This window comes from Arachis ipaensis, chromosome B10 (genome assembly GCF_059453495.1).
Source record: "Arachis ipaensis isolate K30076 ecotype BB chromosome B10, ASM5945349v1, whole genome shotgun sequence".
Lineage (NCBI taxonomy): Eukaryota > Viridiplantae > Streptophyta > Magnoliopsida > Fabales > Fabaceae > Arachis > Arachis ipaensis.
This window is the reverse complement of record NC_142435.1, coordinates 86,863,612-86,872,265: the sequence shown is the minus strand read 5'-3', so window position 1 is coordinate 86,872,265 and position 8,654 is coordinate 86,863,612. Positions and strand designations below refer to the sequence as shown.

Sequence of the window (8,654 nt, the reverse complement as noted above, 5' to 3'; positions counted from 1 at the left end):
ACATTGCTAGTGATCCTTGCATTGATTGATCGTTTGTTTCACATTAACTACTTTCTAGCTACATCATATTTCATCATCAATGACTTGTTGCAATTCATGACTGTGAACATGCTTACATCCCTGTTTTGTGCGTTCCTTTCGAGTTGAGTCAGTAATCGCCATATCACTAATTTTCAAACTGATTTTTAACTTTAACCTGTTTAACCACCTGACTTCTTTTGGTTTTCAACTTAACTCTTTATGTCATTCTTTTAGATATGGTGCTTTCTAAGCTCAGTGAACAAGCAATGTACAGAATATGGTTTGAATTCTTGGGTTGAAGTTTGGTTTAAATTTTGAATTCTGTTTGCTTGCATTCCAAGAAATCTCATTTCTTCTTTTGCTTCATGAGTTTGCTTTGCTTTGAGTGCTTTATGTTTCATTGGCTACCTGCTTATATTGTATTATCTCTATTTTTCAGGATGTCGGATAAAGGAAAAGCTATAGCCACCACTTCCAAAAAGAGGAAGCACTCCAAGACCTCTACCCCCTCACTATATGCTAATTATGCCAAGAACCCGCTGAATGATGAAGATATAGAAAATCAGTCACTTCCATCCACTGATTCAATCAAATTCCCCAACCTCTACTACGAGCTACGCTTCTCCCGTTATACAAAGAAAAACTTGAACATTGAGAAGAAGCTGAATCTTCCCAATGACGTGAGGCGTGCTATAAACACCCGTATTTCAGAGTTGGGATTAGATTTCATTGATAGGGACCTAGGAAGGATTAAAGTTTCATGGGTTAAAGAGTTTTACTGTAACTTCTTTCGAGTGAACTTGGATTCAGTGCACGTAAGGGGTAGAGAGATTATGACCACTGAGGAGGCTATAAGGGATGCACTGCTTTGCAGAGTTGGTACTCCTGAGACCTGTGCCTACCAGCAGGCAGATGTGGCTATCCTCTCCATGACCTTTGACTATGAGGCACTTAGGCGCGTGATTGCTACACCAGACGCTCCCTGGGTGATGGATGCGAACAACAAGAAGCCTAAGGGGATGCTATCTGCATATCTGTCTAGGGAGGCTAGGACCTGGCAGCAGATCTTTGCCCACTACGTCCTGCCTACCACTCACTTCTCAGAGATCCCGATGGATATGCTGACTCTGATTGGGTGTGTCATGGAAGGGAAAGAGGTGTATTTCCCATGGCTGATTAGGCATAGCATGTGGAGAGCTCACATCCGCGGCTTGCTACCATTTCCTACGCTTGTTACCAGCTTGGCTGAGCTGGCTGATATCCCGTGGGAGGACGATGATACGACACCACCACCCCCAGCTGACGACGACAAGGAAGTTACTATTCCATGGGGTGGATGGGTACATGAGAAGCCCTCGACCAGATGTCGTTCTTGGGCTAGAGCGGCAGTTGAGGCGGCAGGACCCTCTTCCTCCACAGCAGTCGCAGCATCTTTACCACCACCGCCACCAGCACCTGAGCTGACTTACCTGTTAGTGCAGCACCTTCTTCGCTTCATCATGCGCTTCGAGCGTCGTGTCATGCGACGCCTTGACTGGATAGATCAGGTGTTTACATCACAGGGCATTGAGCTCCCTCCACTCCTAGACTCTCCCGCCTCTGACGAGCAGGACCAGGAGGAGGAGCATAGTGAGGAGCCGATACATCAGGAGGCACCACCAGAGACCCAGACCACAACTGAGGTCCAACAGCCTCCTGAGGTCCAGCATGACATTCCTGAGCCACAGCCAGTACCACCTCCAGTTCCACAGCCCGAGCCTGAGCATGAGCCACAGCCTGGTGTGATTGTTGACCCCATCCCGAGCTTCAGTCGTAGCATCGAGGATGATGCTTAATTCTAAAGTGTGGGGAGGTCACCGTTCGTGACCGGTGTTTGGATCCTTGTGGTGAACTTTCAGACTCTTATTTCTATTCGCTACTACTTTATTTTGTTTTATTCCGCACTTTATGCTTTAGATCATTTTGGGATTATTGTACATATTTATGCTATTGTAGACATTTTTATTTTGGTTGCGCACACTCTTAGTATTGTACATATTTTGATTGCTTTGCATCTTAGTTGTTGAGTGTGATTAGAAAATTAATGGATTGCTAAAAATCTAGTCAACCTTTTTTATATAAGAAATGTGTTTCGATTGAAAAAGGAGTAAACTAGTAAAATTTTTAAAATTTTCTAAATCACAATATTGCATTAGAAAAAACTTAATCAATATGATGAAAATTTCCAAGAAACTCATTTTTAGGGCACCCCAATTGGTTGAAATTTTTTTTAGAACTTGCTTGAGTTATATACTTGTGGATCATGTTTTGAGCTGAGAACACAAGCATGTGAGAATTGAGCCTAATTGTGTGGTTTCATCACGTATAACCACTTATTTTCATTCTTGTGTGCATTATTCTCCTCCTATGATTGTAATCCTTGATTTGTTTGATTCTCTATGTCCATTAAACTGTGTATACATGCATTTATATGATTGAGGCCGTTGTTCAAATAGCTCACTTACCCAAATAGCCTACATTTTATCTTTCATTGTTAGCCAATTTTGAGCCTATGCTTAACCCATTTGTTCTTAATTATAGCACATTACAAGCCTAAGTGAAAAACAATAAATATCCCTTAATTTGGATCTTTGATTAGCTTAGGCTAGTGAGAATGTTTATCATTGATTTTGGGAAAGTTGGGAACATTGGGTAGAGATAAAAGTGTGTTTATGTTTCTTGTTGAAAATATTAGGAACTGGGTACATATTCATGTATTAATCATGTGTAAACCATATGCATTGATGTTCTTGTATATACATCTTTACTTGAAATATATATATATATATATATATATATATATATATATATATATATATATATATATATATATATATATATTTCTCATGTATAAAAGAAAGAAAAAAGAAAAGCAATAAAAAGGGGACAAAATGCCCCAAAGTGAAGTTCGATAAGAGTCAATGCATAGGTATGGTGATCAAAAAGAGAATTTATGAATGCGTGAGAAAAGTGATGAATGGGTAGTTAGGTTTACTCAGAATTGTATAGGTCGTCATAGGTTAGGTGGGAAGTTTAAGTTAATCAAAGATTCGAATTTCTAGCTCACTTAACCACATGCACCCTACCTTGATCCTAGCCCCGTTACAACCTGTGGGAAAGACCTCATGATATTTGTATGCATGCATAAAGTAAGTGTTAATTGTTAGATGAAAAACAAATCTTGGAAAGCATGATTAGAGGAGAATTGAGTGAATCAACCCCATACACTTGAGTGCTTAGAGCAGATACACATCCGGCGAGGGTTCGATCGCTCAATTGCATGTTTCCATCCGTGATCATCTTTTCTTCCAAGTTTATGAACTTTTTTTTTTACTGATTCAATCCAATTGTGGTTTGCTTGATTGCTAATACCTTAGCCCTTGTGCTTATATGCGTATTCTTGGAGTTTGATTTATTTTAACTAAGCCATTGCATCATGTTGATAGATTGCATTTAGTAGTTGCATTGAATAAATATTAATACCCTTTTGCTTCTTCTTGATTTTAGCATGAGGACATGCTTAGTTTAAGTGTGGAGAGATTTAATAAACCCCGATTTTGTGATTTATCTTGTGCTTATTTTGGGGGATTTTGTCACTTTTTCTCGCATTTATTCAATGAAATAGCATGATTTTGTAATTCTCCTTTGAATTTTGCTTAAGTTTAAAAACATGCTTTTTAGGCCCTAAATTGGTGATTTTAATTCACTTTAATTCCATTCGATGCCTTGATGAATTTGATGAGTGATTCCAGGTCCGTAAGGCAAGTATTGGATGGAAGAAATGAGGAGAAAAGCATACAAAAAGAGAGAATGCATGGAGAAACAAAGGTTGGGAATATACAAAGAACGCGCACGCGCAAAAGTGATTTCACCTACGGACGCGCCCGCGTACATGCCGCGTCCGCGCGGGTCGAGAATTCGCCAGCGACGCGCACGCGCACATGGCGCGCACGCGTCGATACTCTCACATGGCCGACTTGAAGGCAAAACGCTGGGGGCGATTTCTGAGCTACCCAGGCCCAATTCCAACTTGTTTCTGAGTGTATTTCATGCAGAATTGAAGTCCAAGCAAAGGGGGGAGCAATTAGTTTAGCCAACATGAGCCTTTAGATAGTTTTCTAGAGAGAGAAGCTCCCTCTTCTCTCTAGAATTAGGTTAGGATTAGGTTAGATTATCTCAATTTCATGTTTGAATATTAGATCTCATCTTGTTTCTTTGATAATTTCTCATTTCTAAATCTTGACCCTCTTAGTTTTTATGTCAATTTTTCAATTTGCTCTCTTTTTTGATGATGACTCATGTTGGATTTGTTTACATTTAATGCAATTTGATGTTGATGTTTTGATGCCAAGGCATCTTAGGCTAGTTTCACTAGCATTTTTCTGTTAGTTTTAGTTGTTTTATGCATTTTCTTGAGCTTAAAGTAACCAAGAATGGTTAAATGAATAACAAAGCAATGAACCATCCAAACAGTATGATTTTAATGCAAAATCCATGAGTTTTAGTTATATTACTTGAATGCTATGAATGGAAGATTTCTCATGAAATTTTGCAAGACTTTGATGCAATTGTTTGGATGATTTCAGGGAAGAAGAGGCTAAGCAAGGAAGCAACAAAATCAATAAAGGAAGCTTGAATATCACATGTGGAGTTTAAGTTCCAGTTTAAGCCTAAACTGGAGCTTAAACGCCAGAATCAGGAAGGCTAAGAAATGCTGGAATTGAAGTTTAACCTCCAGTTTAACCTTAAACTGGAGGTTAAACGCCAGAATGAAAGTCTCACCAAAGAAGCATTTCCACGTTTAACCTCCAGTTTAACCTTAAACTGGAGGTTAAACGCCAGAAGTGAGAAGGACACCAAGGGGGGCAGTTCCACGTTTAACCTCCAGTTTAACCATAAACTGGAGGTTAAACGCCAGAAAGGGGAAAAGCACCAGGGAGCCATTTCCACGTTTAAGCTCCAGTTTGACCTTAAACTGGAGCTTAAACGTGTTCGACCAAGTTTCTCCTCCAGGGTTGCTTTCTCCATTTCCACGTTTAAGCTCCAGTTTAACCTTAAACTGGAGCTTAAACGTGTTCGACACCTCCAGGGCTACCTTTCTAAGCTTCCACGTTTAAGCTCCAGTTTAACCTTAAACTGGAGCTTAAACGTGTTCGACACCTCCAGGGCTACCTTTCTAAGCTTCCACGTTTAAGCTCCAGTTTAACCTTAAACTGGAGCTTAAACGTGTTCGACCTCCAGGGCTGCCTTTTCTATCTCCACGTTTAAGCTTCAGTTTAACCTTAAACTGAAGCTTAAACGTGTTCGACTATATTACCCTCCAGGGCTGCCTTATTCCATTTCCACGTTTAAGCTTCAGTTTAACCTTAAACTGAAGCTTAAACGTGCTTCCACAAAAGGCATCACTGGAAGTGTCTGGCGTTTAAGCTGCAGTTTAAGCTTAAACTGCAACTTAAACGCCACTCTTGGAAAAGGGTTTCTGGGCCAAAAATATTGCGGTTTAAGTTAGTATTTGAGCACAAACATTAACTTAAACTTACTCTGGTATGAAACCCAATTGAATATCATGGTTTATGGGATTGGGCCTGAAGGATTGATGAGTCTGAAATTTCAATTTATTGAGTCATGTGTCATTATTTGATTATCACTAAGTTGGCTCAATGAATGTTACAGAATTTGGATCAACAGCCTCATCAAGATTATGGATCATAAACCCAAGGCAAAAGGAAAGCAGGGAGAGGCCTCAAAGCCCAAGAAACACAACAGAAGCTCAATATAGAAAGTGTATAAATAGGGTAGAATTTAAGTTAGGAGGGGACTTTTACTCTTTCATTAGGCTAGTTTTCATATCTTTGTAGTTGAATTCAGAGCTATGACTCACTAAACCCCTTTCATTGGGTTAGGGAGCTCTATTGTAATTCAATGAATCAATAATAGTTTATCTTCTTCTTCAATCTTTTCTCTTGAATTTTGTTAGAAAGCTTCTCGATCTAATTCCATTGGGTAGTTGTCTTGGGAAAGAAACTACCCATAATTGGAATCCTTCGGAACCTTGGGAAAGGAATGGAGGATTCATGCTAGAGAAGCTTTCTCACAGTGAATTGGATTGGGGTTTGGATGGATATTGTGACATGTAATCCTACCAAATTGTGGTTCATGAAACTGTGTGGTATAATCAGTGATCGAGCATCATCTCTTCTTATGAACATTTAAACCAAGGGATTGGGAATTTGTTTGTTTTTAGAGAGAATTGGTGAGCCAAGGGATTGGGATCCAATCATATAAGATTGCCAAGCAAAATTCAATGAACGCATTGGTTGAGGAAGAGATAAACATGTTTTGATTCGGAGATCTCAATATCTCCTATACCCAATGAATTCCCCATTTCTGATTTCCACTTTCTCTTTACATTCTGCAACTCAATTCATGCAATCACCCCCATTCCCTTTTAATTTCAGCAATTTAGCTTCTGCTCTTTAATTCATGCAATTTAAGATTCCGCCATTTCAATTTCTTGTCATTTACTTTTCCCGCCAATTTTACATTCCGCAATTCTCATCTAAATCTTGATTCCGCTCAACTAGAACACACTTCTAATCCGAATTGCTCACTCAACCAATCCTTGTGGGATTCGACCTCACTCTATTGTGAGTTTTTACTTGACGATAACCGGTGCACTTGCCGGAAGGAATTTTGCCGATCGTGCAATTTCCTAAATCGTAGCATAACTAGTTTATGCGCATCAAGTTTATGGCGCCGTTGCCGGGGATTGGTTTTCGATTGACAATTCTCAAATTGGAAGTTAACTAGATTGAGCATTTTTTTTTGTTTTGATTAATTCAGTACACGTTACTTGTTGAATTTCAATTTCTGCACTCTGTTACATGCTTTCTTTCTTTATGCCTTTAAATTCAAGCAACTAACTCACTGACTCACTAACTGTTTGAATTAATTCCTCAATTGCTCTAACCATACTCTTCCATTAACCAAGAATATTTCACTTGTTTGTTGCCTGTGCTGTGTTCTTGTATGACAGGTAGGAGAGGAGAGACATCAACTCCTCCATATACCGAACCAGAGAGGACCCTTCATAGACTGAGAAGGGAAGCAAGAGGGAAGAGAGTACTGGGAGAAGAGGAATCTGAAGGAGAATCTGAGGACAATTTTGAGGAAGCTTTAGATCTCAACATGGATAGAGAAGTTCACAACCATGAGAGAGCTGATGGAAACAATGCCATTCCTGAGAGGAGGGTTCTTAGTTCATACATAAACCCAACCTCTGGGAATTGTGGTAGCAGCATTCAGAAACCACCCATTCAGGCCAACAATTTTGAACTCAAACCACAGCTAATATCACTTGTGGAGAATCATTGTTCATTTGGTGGGAGTGCTAATGAAGATCCCAACCAACATCTCACAAAATTCCTGATAATTTGTGACACTGTGAAGTCCAATGGAGTCCAGGAAGATGCCTATAAACAGCTTTTGTTCCCATTTTCACTTAGGGACAAAGCAGCTAAGTGGCTGGAATCATTCCCAAGGGGGAGTCTAACAACATGGGATGAGGTGGAAAGCAAGTTTCTGGCACGTTTCTACCCCCCACAAAAGGTCAATAGGCTTCGATCTGAGGTTCAGACTTTTAGACAACAAGATGGTGAAACTCTCTACGAGGCATGGGAGAGATTCAAGGATTTGACAAGGAAATGCCCACCAGACATGTTCCATGATTGGGTGCAATTGCATATTTTCTATGATGGACTCTCTTATGAATCAAGGAAGGCTGTAGACCATTCATCAGGAGGTTCATTGAACAGGAAAAAGACTGTGGAAGAAGCCATTGAAGTAATTGAGACAGTGGCTGAGAATGAGTACTACTATGCATCAGAGAGGCACAACACTAAGGGAGTCATGGAGCTGAACCATGTTGATACAATTCTAGCCCAAAACAAGGTGTTTGCCAAGCAACTAGCAGAGCTTACCAGGCAATTAGAAACAAAGCAAGTAGCTGCAATACACACACAAGATCAAGAGGAAGTAAGCATTGAAGGAGGTGATTGGGAAGAGGCCAACTATGTGGGAAACCAACAAAGGCAATCATATGATCCACATTCCAACACTTACAACCCAGGATGGAAAAATCACCCAAACTTTGGGTGGGGGAACCAACAAACCCAACCACAAAACCACAAACCTTACAACCACAACCAACATAACAATTCCACATACCAAAATTCCAACCAAAGATCATACCAAGCCACACAAAACACTTACTCCCAACCATCATATCATGGCCAAAATAATCAACCTACCCAACCTAATCCGAACCAACAATTTCAAGATCAATTAAACCGGATAGAAGGAATGATGGCAACCATGAGTCAAGACATAACCGAATTGAAAAGCTTCAGGGATGATGTGAGAGCTACCTTAAGAAACCATGGTGAAAAACTCAAGAGGATGGAGTCTCAAGTAGGAGAGCTATCTCAACAGGCCCCCAAATCAACTGCAGTGTTCCCTAGTGACACAGAAAAGAATCCTAAAGGGGAACAAAAGAGAGTGAGATGGGAAGAATGCAAGGCCATCACCATATTGAA

General features: G+C 40.0%; 1 non-coding gene across 1 annotated transcript; it reads right to left on the bottom strand.

The window, feature by feature from the left end:
• Positions 1–7,674: 7,674 nt before the first annotated feature.
• LOC148580742 (small nucleolar RNA R71) lies at positions 7,675–7,778 on the bottom strand. Its single transcript, XR_015895705.1, has one exon. It is a non-coding gene; the product is annotated as a small nucleolar RNA R71 (small nucleolar RNA).
• Positions 7,779–8,654: the final 876 nt, after the last annotated feature.